The 13,779-nt window shown below is 40.8% G+C and overlaps 1 protein-coding gene and 2 long non-coding RNA genes across 3 annotated transcripts in view; all 3 read right to left on the bottom strand.

Moving 5' to 3' along the window:
* LOC116057179 (NLR family CARD domain-containing protein 3-like) overlaps positions 1-13,779 on the bottom strand; it is a 158,861-nt gene that overhangs the window by 35,215 nt on the left and 109,867 nt on the right. The gene's annotated exons all lie outside the window — the stretch shown is intronic.
* LOC118495010 overlaps positions 1-13,779 on the bottom strand; it is a 31,284-nt gene that overhangs the window by 16,884 nt on the left and 621 nt on the right. Inside the window, exon 2 of the long non-coding RNA XR_004897305.1 lies at positions 13,532-13,536. This is a non-coding gene — a long non-coding RNA (uncharacterized LOC118495010). The remainder of the gene's footprint in view (positions 1-13,531; positions 13,537-13,779) is intronic.
* On the bottom strand, positions 3,380-8,619 carry LOC116057175. Its single transcript, XR_004106762.1, has 3 exons — positions 8,602-8,619; positions 7,183-7,229; positions 3,380-3,394 (listed from the first exon to the last, which is right to left on the bottom strand). It is a non-coding gene; the product is annotated as an uncharacterized LOC116057175 (long non-coding RNA).

Genomic DNA, 13,779 nt, shown 5'->3' with positions numbered 1-13,779 from the left:
ATACGTATGTAAGAGGTCTGCAGTCATTGCAGTTGGATGTAATAAAGCTAAGATATGAGCCTATATTCATACATTCATCATCATTCATTCACTCTGGAAAACACTTTTTTTCCATGCATATGTGCAATTAATTCCTCCAAAACTTGACCTTACACAAGGAAATGGGTAGTTATTCTGTGTAAAGGCCATATACCTAACTACCTATATGTGTACTGAAAATTAACATGACTTGTGTCATCGGTCCAAGCGTATTTTACATCATATAAACATACACATACAAATATATCCTACAAATACCTGTATGGAGCTGTATTATCAACTTGGTATTTGGTATTTGTAGCTCACAACAGTAGGCTTCAGTTCTTCTCAGTTGCTTTGGTGCATTTCTCAGATCAGAGATGACAATAATGCGTAACTTTGTCACATAGGGAATAGTGCTCCCTTTCATGTGCATTGTTCATTAGACTATACTTACAGAGTGAACTGTTAAATATGGACAACAACACAAAGCAGTTTCACTATATTGGTATAAATGATGGCGTGAGGACTTGTCAGTTTGATTGTGTCATTTGTATAAATACTTGCTTTGGACACAAACAAAAGAATTCCAGCAAGACAACAGGCATGTGCAGGTCAGTCACTATGCGGTGCAGTTTCCACCAATTGTTTTAAAAGAAATGCACTCACTGCAAATGCAAATTATTATTTAAAAAGCCTACCAAAGTGGTAAAAAAGTAACATAGTTATGATTGTACTTCTGTATTTGAAGACATGTCCATATTGATTTCACATAGCTAAAACAAACCTGAATGATTTAAATTAACAGGCTACAATAATCTACACACCTGGCATGCCTATTGTGTTAGAAATAAGCTTCCACAGCATTGCTTTGCGTCCGAGGTCTCTGTACGAGCTCAAAGTTGTGTCGTACAGCTCTGGGAGATCGCTGACGGCCAAAATCAACCTCTCGTCCATGTTCCGTTTGTGGATCCACGTGTGTTGGGTGTTTACTTTTTTTTCTTTTTATTCAGACACGTCACAGCGCACCGCGACCACTCTTGCGCATGCCGCGGTCAAAGTTGAACCATGTTGAACTTTGACCGCGGCACGCGCAAGAGCGGCCAGCCACAAAATGCCGCTTGCGCTGCGCTTTGCTCAGCGCAGAGGCAGACGAGTTCTTTTGCGCGCATGCCATTGACAATAATGGGTTTCATACCGCAGCACTGCCGTTTGCCAAATCAAACCAAATCAGAACTAGAATGTGCAGACCTCCGCCAAGGCCAATGGTGAATTCACGTGCTACTTGAATGGTCCAATTCCCAAATTGGGACGTTGTTATTCCGACTTCAATCTGTTCTTGAGCTTTAATTTGTAATGTAGAAACAACATGAACGCTACAAAGAAATTGTCTTGCGTTTTATTGCTCAGAGGGTTCAAACAACACGTTGATAGCTGTTTTCAGTATTTTGTGTGACAACAAAGAGCAAAGGAAACGGATCAGGTGAGCCATGAAACAGGATCGGGACACAGAAATCATGTAATTGATCAAATAAACAAATGACTGCACTCCAAATGAAAAGCATAGATTTTATTCAAAGAATTTAAAAACATTAGAAAATATGAATGTTTAAAGAAACCATCCAGATTTTAAATGTATGACAGTATAGATCCAATCACAATATTTGTTTACAGTAACTTCTGGGCAGAAAACTTCTGCGTCCCGTAATTAGAATTTAACAGCGCTGAGCAAACAGGGACAAAATAACAACAGCATATACTCTCATCTCCTTCATCTAAAATACATGTTTGATGCGTTCATATGTCAACACTTTTACTAACGTTTATTTACCTGTTGGGCCACAACAAAATGACACCACCCAAACTAGCAGTCAGTCCGACCGGCGGAGAGATGTTGGGGTTTCTAACACTAGATTTGGTTTATTTAAGACGCTAGCAAAGCAAAACAGAAAAGAAAATAAGCACAGCAGAGACCACACATAGGTGGGACCTCTGTATTTAACTATATATCTTTCAACATTAAAAGTAACGGCTGAAAATGACAACAGATTTAAACAAGTTTGCCAATTTCACAATCTCTGCAATTCAAATCAACGGCCGTTTGTCTACACAGAAGAGTTTTTTGTGTTAGAGCGACGTCATAGTGATTCGGCCAATTACATTCATTACATTACAGCATAATTCTACATATATTTTGCGGTGAAAATTCTCCGCCTCTTAAAAGCAGGTGTAAACGAGCCGCAAGCGGGTTTCCTGGCATATACCTCCTGGTGAAATGACAGCAGTGATCCGAGCAAGATGAAGACATAGGCCAAGGAGACGAGCTGAAAGGATTTTTGCCACAAGGATCACACTTAGTTGAGTGAACACGAAATCATTAAGCATTACAGATTAAGCAGCCATGCAATATTACAGTTACTGGAAGAAATCAAAGATGACATTGAATCTCTGTCTCAGCGTTCACGTTCCATTCCAGCAGCTGTTAAACTCCTCGCTACATGACACATATTGGCATCAGGATCATTTCAAACAGTCATAACATCAGCAGTGGGAACATCTCAGTCTGCACTCAGCTGTATCATAGCACCAGTACTTAACACTTTGCTACAGCGCACTAGTCAATACATACATTTCCCCACCCCACACAGACATTGCACATTCAATTGCGGTTTAAATGCGCAATTTACAGTATAGTGGGCGGTGAAAGGCGCTGATTACCTGATGAACTGCAGGTTTGGTAAATACGACGTAAGCTGAAGTATCACAGCGTGCGCTTTCTGCGGGTTGGCCATGCCGCTGATAACGCTACTTTCGCAAATGTACGTACATCTGGTCCTCAGTCCTGCAGAGGACACAGAGACACTGAGGAATCAGACCAGACCCCAAATCACAAAAGGATAAAGAGGTTGAGTGAATGTGGTGTTGAAGGTGTGGAGGTGGATCAGTGAGTCAGAGGAGACTCCGTAAAAAGACAGAGTGCCAGCAGGACAGTCCACATACACTCCTACTCTACCAGAAGAGGAGCAGGAAGTGATGTATGTGTCTCTGTTATTATGCCAGACAGTGTAACCATCTTCATCAGAGCACTGCAGACTCCAGGACTGATCATTCCCTCCAAACACACAGTCTTTACTGTCTCCTTTCCTTCTGATTCGTCTGTAACTCACTGATATATCAACCGCTCCTCTCCACTCGACCTCCCAGTAACAGCGACCAGTCAGACCATCTCTACACAGCAGCTGAGGCCAGAACTCAAATCTGTCTGGATGATCAGGATATGACTGATACTCCTCCACATCTGTCACCTTCCTGTTGTTGTCAGACAGTTTGAGTCTTCTGTTTACTGTGTTTGTGTCCAGTTCCAGTTCACAGACATCTGATGGAGAGAACAAGACACAATACAGCTGCAGGTTATCATCTGATGATTTATTAACAACTTCACTGACAATAACTGAAAGAAAATCATTCAAACGTTCATTTCATATTCAGCTGTGAGTGATGTTTAACAATCCAGTTCTAACAACATGAACAGTTAGTGAACATGAGAGTCAACATGTCAACAATGTTCAGCTTCTTGTCCTCGTGTTGACCCGATGATGACAGCTGATGATCCAAATCTAGAAACATCAACTGAATAAAGTCTCACTAATAAAACTGTCCCATCTTCTTCTACTGCAGCACAAAGCAGCTCTGAACCATCTGCTTTCTAAAACTGATATTAGCTGATTAGGCAAAATAGAATTGAATTAAATAACTGTTAAGGTCAGAAAGCCATATCCTTCTGTTTCTACAATCTCTCTCTATCTGTCTATAGAACAGGTCAAAGACATACCCTTTTGTCTCTCACTCTCCCCCTTTCTTCCTCTGTCTCTGCCAGATAGATTAGATCGAAACCAAACAATTAACATATAGAAAGAAATAGAGGCCGACCGATATATCGGCAGGCCGATATTATCGGAACCGAACTATCGGTATCTGCATTTATAATGGCCGATATATATATATATATATATAGTTTCAGTTAGCCTAATAGCTATCTGAGATAAGATCCATATCAATGCAAATCAAACCAGCTATTAGGCGAACTGAAATAAATCCATGCCAATCTCTAGGTATGGTGAAGGGGATGTGATGATGTGGGTCTATTTTAATTCCAACGGCCAAGGGAACTTTATCAGGATGCATAGTATCCTGGATCCATGAAATAACTGGCCTTTAAAAATAAAAATCTGCCTTCCTCAATGGGAATTTAACATAGGGGTATGTATAAATATTTATTTATTATTTATTTACATTATTAATTCACAAAAAAAATTGGTGTCCTTAAAAGGGCGGATTTTTCCTAATTTTTTTAATTAAGGTATTAAGATCAATTTCCAAAAGATGATTTTTTTATTCCTCTTTTTAGTCAACTTGACCATGGGTATGAATACTTATGAGCAGCACTGTATATATATATATATATATACTGTTCTGTTGTGACAATAAAACAAACAAGTTTATTTTTAAACTGCATTATCATATTATTTTAGTGAGGACTTATAAATAACTACAAATAACTAATGTTAGGGAAATCCGTTTATGTTTTGTTATGCGTTTCTGGATTTCTTTTAAAATATACTGTATATTGGCCGATATATCGGAATATCGGATTTTTAAATCACCAAATATTTGTATCGGTATCGGCCTCATCGGTCGGGCTCTAGAAAGAAACCTCCTGCTACACAGCAGAAGTTAACCTTCTGTCTCCTTCTGTCCCCCTGGTGTCTTAGAGTAGGTTGGGACAATAGAATGTTAATTCCTGTAAACTTGTAAAGATTGCACATCTGCATGCTAGAATATTTTGATCTGTGGCTGAAAATGACCCAAAGGGGGCAGAGTTTAGAGCATGTTTTTCCTCATTGGACAGCAAAGAAACCAACGAGATGCATCAAACATGTCACCATGCCAACGAAGAGCCAATGAGGATGGTTTTACTCACGAGGGTGAAAAGTAACCACCCCTGGGGCAAGAGGAATATAGCAGGGAGGGAGACGGGAATTTGGGGCAGATAGATGTAGAGCCTTTGGGTAAAACAACTATCTTCAGCCCGCTGCAGCGTAATTCATTGTATTTGGTCTTATCATTTTTATTAATAAATCTTTGTGTTAAATCTTCAATCAGAGGTCCTGGGTAAGATTTTGTATGCACTTCATTTAGCGGATAATATCTCAACTGTTATAGACTAATATGACCCCATTGAACAATGTGGGATGTGTGCCAAAATCTCTACCCGGGACGAAAGTTCTGAAAAAAACCACAACAGGTGACACTACTATCACACTACAGGTGAATGGGACTTTTTCTTCCCTTTAGAGATATCCTCATAAATTTCTACCGGATTAATCTTCATAGTAACAGAAATACTGGGGCAGATAGATGTAGAGCCTTTGGGTAAAACAACTATCTTCAGCCCGCTGCAGCGTAATTCATTGTATTTGGTCTTATAATTTTTATTAATAAATCTTTGTGTTAAATCTTCAATTGGACCCAAGCCTTCTTCTTCCTCAGAGATTCAGAAACACATCAACTTTTTAACAGGACCTACACAAATGCTGTTAAATAAATATAAATAAAGTGTTTATTTTATACAGTTAACTACATGAATTAATAGTGTTTCAGTTCATAACTGGGCAAATACAATGAAAACTACTTTTCCCATAATCCTTTGTTTTGAAGTGAAGTGTAATGTATTTTCAGTGGAGTAATCTAAGTGAATTATTTTCTGTATAGCTCCACTCCTAGCCAATCAGATGACTTTGTTGGGGAGTAGAAAAGAAAGGAGGAAGTCAGAGAGGACATGTAGAGCACGTTGGAGGGAGAAACATGCAGTCAGCTGAGGAGAGAAAAACTAACTTTAATGTCCAGCTGACTGATGTTTGGAGACTAATGGACTTTTAAAGTTTTGGAACAAGTATCTCTTTTGCAGCTAACAGTCGTGTGCAACTCTCAGTTTGGTAACTTTTTATCCCGTAGTTTTAAGTGAAGTTCAGGCAGGTTAGCTGTGTTTTTGTTTTCACTAGTTTTGGAAAAGTGTTAACTGTTAACTGTTGATGTTTAAGCTAGCGCCGCCGTGAGGGACAGTCAGCTGTAAACGCCAGCCGCAGCTTTCACCGAGGACCGGGAGAAACCAGGACTTCACTGGAGGACTAGGGCTGCACCATAATAAGAAAATATCTGATAACCTTGTTAAATATCACAATAACGATATGATTACGAAAAAAAACTATCCATTTCCTGTCTGTTTCTTGATTCTTAACTGTACAAAAAGTAGTGTTTCAGACAGAGGGTGAATACAGGTATATGCAGACAGACAGTATGAGAAAAATAAAGTGTTTTTTTGAACATTAATGGGACAGTCACAGCAAAAACAAGCGCAGTTAAACGCAGCTTAATTTCACAGAGAGAGAGAAAGAAAAGAGACGAGCGAGACATAGCGAGTGCTTTGTTGTTGCAGGAAACACTCAGCTGTTCCACAAACTCCCAAGCAGTTCAGTGCTTGTGTTTGGTGTTTTAAAACTTTCTTGTGGCAGAGATAGAGGCAGTGATGTTTCCTTTTTCTTGTACGGGACTCTCACACCGCCTTAAACCACACTGACAAGTCTGATCTCTGGATACAAGATTGGCCAGTGTAAGTTAAGTAGTTCCACAATGGAAGCACCGTGCTATTGTTTCTTAATTATTTCTTTATAGTTGCTTTTATCTACATAATAACATCCACTGGTAAATGGAGATTTAGCCAATTCACCATCAACTGCTAAGCACTCAGGATCCTGTTCAGAAAATCACTGAAATAGTAAGTACCCTCATACTTCCAGCACCAGGAAGGGGTTAAACTAGTGTAACACGCAGCTGAGTTCTCTTAACGCAACACTAGAGAACTTTTTGTACCTTAAAATAATGTTTCCAAAATCGTTTCAGTGATTCATCAACTCGTAACAGGGTGAACGGCACTTCTGCATTCACTCTCTACCGGCTATACGTTAATACAAGTTTGCCAGATCGGGTAGCGGATCTGTAGTTACAATGAGACATAATGGGACAATTCCGCTTCCAACCTGTAGAGGGACAGAATTGGGAAAAGTTCTCTAGTGTTGCTTTAAAGCTAACTTAAAACACACTCACACTTCCTCAGACCAGGTCTCAGAATCTGCGGTCCACCATGGTCCACCCTGTAGGAAGAAACAAAGACACAATCAACTTCATACACCAGGGCTGTGGATAATAGTCAGGGCTGGCCCTGTACATCTGGGGGCCCTTTGTTGTATTTGCCAGTTCAGAGGGGAAACTGGTGGCGGAAGCAGAGGGCAGCGGGTTTCGCTCTGTATGTAGGTCACCGTTGTTGCCAGTTTTAGATCAAGCAAACATCATGATCCTTTCTTGTCGCAACACCGAACATTTCATTACCAACATTCATAGCGTTTCCATGTCAGTCAGAATCAGGTAATGTTAGATAGGTCACGGTCCGGGTCTATGGTCGGACCAAAGTTTGGGGGACCTCTAGTGGCTGCGGGGCCCTAAGCAGCCACTTAGTTTGTGTATAGGGAGGGCCGGCTCTGTTAATAGTGTAAAATACAATTTTCAAAGAGACGGAGTGTGACTACGTCAACTCTACAGCTGTCACTACAGCTTGTTCAAGTCACAGTCAGGGCAATGCTGCTAAAGCTGTCGCGATCTGGTTACACTTACTTCAGCTACCTATATTGGTACAAAAGTTGACTAGGAAAAGCAAGTACTTAATTTGAATGTACGTTGCTTAAAGTGATTAGTGAGTCGATTAAATCTCCTTTTGTTAATGCCAATTGAATCGTTCCAGACCTCTGACCTTTAATAAAAATCAGATACACCTTTACTCAGATCCTCCATTAAACATGAACCAGAGTCCCTTAGTATGTGTTTGTCCATCCATACCTGAGAGTGTCAAGTCTCCAGTTGGGATCCTTAAGTCCAGCTGTTGGCAGCTTTACTCCTGGGTCTCCTGGATGATTGTAGCTCAGTTCCAGCTCTCTCAGATGGGAGGGGTTGGAGCTCAGAGCTGAGGCCAGAGAAGTACAGCCATCCTCTGAGTTCAGACAGCCTGAGAGACTAAACACACACACCCACACACACACACGCACACACACACACACACACACACACACACACACACACACACACACACACATACATATGCACGTGCAAGCACGCACGCACGCACACACACACACACACACACACACACACATATGCAAGCACACACACCCACATGCAAGCACACACACACACATGCAAGAACACACACACACATACACAAATACATCATGTTAGACATCCATTTGTCCACTGTTGTCCCTAACTAAGGATTTACTTAAGAAAAAAGTGCTTGTGGTATCCTATAAATCACCATTGCTCATGGAAGGGAATTAAGTTCATGGAGAGGAGGAAGACTTATGACCAAAAAAGTAAAAAAAAAAACATATCCAGGCACTCAAGGTTGGTTACAAAAAATACAAGATTTGTTGTTGTTGTTGAAAATTGTTACTTAGGTCCTAACTGAACACCAACCTGAGAGTTTCCAGTCTGCAGTGTGGACTCTCCAGTCCAGGAGAAATCAGCTCCACTCCTGAATCCTGTAGGTCATTGTTACTCAGGTCCAGCTCTCTCAGACTAGAGGACTGTGAGCTGAAAACTGAAGACAGAGCTTCACAGCTTCCCTCTGACAGGTTACAACCACCTAACCTGAAGATAAATCAGCAATACATAAAAAAACTATTACACTTTTTTTTTTCTCTGAATAAAAACTTAATTTAATCTGGATAGTTCTGTGTGCACGTACAGAGCTTTGTTGGAGGCTTTGACCACTGGCAGCAGCCTCAGAAGAGCCTCCTCTGAAGCAGAGTATTTCTTCAGGTCAAACATGTCCATATCTTTTTCTGATGACAGTAAGATGAAGACCAGAGCTGACCACTGAGCAGGAGACTGTTTATCTGTGGAGAGACTTCCTGAAGTCAGGGACTGTTGGATCTCCTCCACTAGAGAACCATCATTCAGACAGGGGAACAGATTGATGCTTCTCTTTGCAGACAGATCCTCACTGATCTTCGTTTTTATGTACTCAACTGTTCTCTGATTGGTCTGTGAGCTACTTCGTGTCTGTGTCATCAGACCTCGTAGGAGAGTCTGATTGGTCTCTAGTGAAAGACTCAGGAGGAAGCAGAGGAACAAGTCCAGGTGTCCATTTAGACTGTACGGCATTGTCCACAGCACTCTGGTAAAACTGTGCAGATCCATCTTCTCTGGTTTCAGTCTTCTGGGATGTTGATTCTTTTTTCTGCCAGCAGGTTGACTCCAGAGTTGATCAATGTCAGATGGACATGAAGAGCAGCCAGAAACTCCTGAACACTCAGATGGACGAAGCAGAACACCTTGTCCTGGTATAGTCCACTCTCCTCTTTAAAAATCTGTGTGAACACTCCTGAGTACACTGAGGCTGATCTGATATCGATGCCACACTCTGTCAGGTCTGATTCATAGAAGATCAGGTTGCCTTTCTGCAGCTGCTCAAAAGCCAGTTTTCCCAGAGACTCAATCATCTTTCTGGTCTCTGGACTCCAGTGTTGATCTATCTCAAAATAATGTTCACATTCTATCTATCATCTATCATTCTATCTATCGATCTATCTCAGATTTTCCATGATATTTGATGTTCTTCAGTTTGGACTGAACCACCAGGAAGTGGATGTACATCTCAGTCAGGGTCTTGGGCAGCTCTCCTCCCCCTCTGGTCTTCAACACCTTCTCCAGAACTGTAGCAGTTATCCAGCAGAAAACTGGGATGTGGCACATGATTTGAAGCCTTCGTGATTTCCTAATGTAGGAGTAGATTTTGATGGCCTGCTCCACATCTGCTCATCTCTTACTAAAGTACTCGTCCTTCTGTGGGTCAGTGAACCCTCTGATCTCTGTCACCATGTCAACACACTCAGGAGGGATCTGATTGGCTGCTGCAGGTTGTGTGGTTATCCAGAGGCGAGCAGAGGGAAGCAGTTTCCCCTTGATGAGGTTTGTCAGCAGCACATCCACTGAGGTGGACTCTGTAACATCAGTCAGGACCTCAGTGTTGTGGAAGTCCAGAGGAAGTCGACACTCATCCAGACCGTCAAAGATGAACACAACCTGGAACTCTTCAAACCTGCCTCAGCTCTCTGACAGTGAATGGAAATATGAACTGGATGTCCTGGTTGGCTTTGCCTTCAGCCCAGTCCAGACTGAACTTCTGTGTTAAGACTGTTTTCCCGATGCCAGCTGCTCCCTTTGTCATCACGGTTCTGAATAGACTAATGAAAAGTATTTTATGATGAAAATAATACTTTTAACTAGTTACATTAATTAATTTGCTCTGTTTTATCATTATATCAATAATGATATATGTCTCATTTTGAGAATTGAGTGTCAGAGTAGACATGTTGTGAACATGTGAAGCACTCTGAAGCAGAAGCTCACGTCACTTTGACTCAACATGAGTCTGATACTTTAGACTCAACTTCACAAAATCAAAGAATTAACAATGACTTGTGACTTCACTTGGACTTGATATCCCCCCAAAGCCCAAAGATTAATTTTGACATATTTTTGTTGTTGCATTGAATCAACTCTTCATGTTCCAGAAAACAGATGGACTTTCAGCTGTTGTAAGAAAGGTGTTTGGCAGTTCAGAGCTGGCTGGTGGTTCTGGTCCTGGTATCAGTGGGCATCATATCAAAACCATGTTATGTGGCATCTCCGAACTTCGACTATGAAGCTCTGAGAGAGTCAGATAATAACAAAGTTCACTTTTAAATTCTTACCTTTCAACAACAGCTTGTCCATCTTTAAAGTAAATAGGATGATCCATAGACCAGTCACTCTTCATGGACACACAGCTGGGTTCAGGTCCAGGTTTCTCCTGCTGCATCCTGATACAAACAAAGACAGTGGCTGAGTAAGGTCTGTGTTCATCAAAAAGTAATCTGATGAAAGATGCTATGTCATCTCAGTTGATGATCAGTCGCTTTGTTGAATAATACAGTTAGTAGTTAAAAAGCCCCTATCATGCTTTCTTGAATTTTTCCCATCTTATAGTGTTCTATAGTTTTTGTGTATGTTATAGATGTATAAAGTAAAAAAAAAACATTCAACTCCAAATGGAGCTTTTCGCTCCCACAGACAGCACTTTTTCTCAAATGCCTGAAAACAGCTCGCCCAAATTCCTGTTTGAAATTTCTCAATTTAATGATGTCATTGATTGAGAAAGCCAGCCCAGTTTTTCATATGTGCTGCCCATAGGTGCTGATTGAATTTCGGTTGATCAATCAGAATGGACTGAGCTTTTTAAGAAGGCTGGAGACACTGCAGCAATGGTCAGTATAAGAAACATGTTTTTTTTTAATATCAAAGCATATAAACCTATTCTAGTAGACCATGATGTACAAATATGATGCTAAAAAAGGAGTATTATATGGGCTTTTTAATATTTTATACATATATATTCAGTATGAATCATGATGGAGGAGTGATGTGAGTGCTGAGCTCTGACATGGAGAAGAGTCCATCATCATCTCACCTCTGAGCTTTGGTCTGGCTGTCATGGTCCCCACACAGAGTGGTTTTAGAGGGAGGGGCTCCCTCCTCTCTGTCCTCACACTGACTCATAGCAGAGTCCACACCTGCTGGAAGAGATGCACTCTGTCACTATGACAACCTTTTCATCACAGGACACATTAGTCTCTTATTCCTCTCTAACATGTCACAAATACAACCTGATCTCACAGAATTCCGTGAAATGAACATGGCCCCTTAACTCAAAATCTGTGGCAGTTTCACGGAATCGCAAAACATTGCGTGATGGGCCCACGGAAGAATTCCGTCAAATAAACACGGCCCCTTAAGTTAAGGAAAAGGTCGTGGGTGGGCTTACGGTTCCATGACACGCGGGAAGAACGGGACAGAAAAGAAGAAAGCGACTTTAGGAAACTTGACATGTGGGACACGAACCACGGTCTCCTGGGTGAAAGTCCAGTGTTTGACCCATCCACCACCCCAACCAACCTCCTTACGTGGAATTTTGGCCTTACATTTTACTCGCTATCAAAGTCACTCTTAATGCTACGTCATCTTCTCATTGACTTTATATCGGCATTGTTTTCCGTGGTGGCCAAACGGATTTTTCACACATTCCGTGCCACCACCACGTAATGAGCTGTAAACAATTTTCAATTCTGTGAGACCAAGCTGCACAAATACAGTAGAAAACATGGAATCAGCTGCTGCACGCATGTGCATACAACAGCAGCAACATTCCAGCAAGCTAGCAAGTTGCCCAGTTAGCCTAAGTTATTTCTACTAAACTTAAGAAAGGGTATAAAAATGAGTGGGGGAGCTGGATCAAGTAAGAAGCCAAAAACCTACCACTTCCATACAGAATGGGAGGAGGATTTCTTTTTCACAATGTCCTATTCTGCAAATCTACCATTGCTATTCCGAAGAAGGGAAATGTGGAGCAGCAATTTACGGACTTTTCATAAAAGCTACGACACTGACTTCCATCCGAAAAGCAAACTGAGAAGGAGAAAGGTGAAGCTTCCAGAAGCTCGTATCAGAACTGGAGATGCAAGGGAAGGCGTGTGTGCAACTTGACAGTGGACGCTATGAGGAAATGTGCTACCTCCTTGACTGCATTATTCGACTCCACTTATTTATGTGAGTCAGCCTTTTCCCACATGAAGACTATTAAGTCCAAATACCGTTCCACCATGACTGATCATCATTTGGAAATGTGCTTGATGCTGGCTATCAGCAGCTACTGTCTGGACTATGGATCCCTGGCTGATTCCATTTGGTGCAATTCATCAGAGTGAGGTGATGACAAAAAAATGTACACGTTATATTGTGCAATATGGGTTCATGCAGTTATGCAAGGTACACCAACTTATATTGTACATATAAAGAATTTTAAATATATTTAGAAATAAAAATATGTATAAATAAATATATGTTTTGCATTTTTATAGTAGGTAGATAATAATTTTGACTTGGTCATTTTAAAAGTAGCTTGCAAGCTGAAAAAGTGTGGTCACACCTGATCTAAGTAGTCTGACAATTCTGCCACATCCTTCATTTTTCACTGATGATTTAAGCTGTCACACATTAGATGATGGAGTTCTACTATCTGTCCACTAGATGGAGCTAACTGACCATCTAATGAGATAAAGATCAGCAACATCAACTCTCTGCTGTGAGCAGCAGGGTGATGTATGCTGTTATGTAGCCTAATATCTAGGGCTGAGCGGAAGTGGAACAGCTAATGAATTTAGCTAATAATAATTATGTACTTTTAATTTGATAAACTAAAGTATATTTAGCTGATAATACTTGTGTACTTTTAAATCAGTAATATCTTCAAAGCAGAACTTTAACTTGTACTAACGCAGTAGGCTTTGACAGGGTGTATTGGTACTTTTACTGCCGCACAGAATAAACATTAGAGACTTCAGACTCAGACTATCATGAGTTGTGTGTTTGAAATATGAATAATAAGTGAGTTTCAGTAATGTTTGATGAGTCATTTCTCGTCCTCACACTAACAGATCACCTCCAGTCCTGCCTCACGTTGTCAGCAGAGCTACATTTGATTTCTCAAATATTAATTTGGAAATAGCTCCATTATGGTTAGCATGGTTAGCATTGGTTAGCTCCTGTTGTTAG

Source organism: Sander lucioperca, chromosome 5 (genome assembly GCF_008315115.2).
Source record: "Sander lucioperca isolate FBNREF2018 chromosome 5, SLUC_FBN_1.2, whole genome shotgun sequence".
Taxonomy (NCBI): Eukaryota; Metazoa; Chordata; class Actinopteri; order Perciformes; family Percidae; genus Sander; species Sander lucioperca.
Note: the sequence above shows the minus strand (reverse complement) of the source record. Positions and strands in the feature narration are given on the sequence as shown.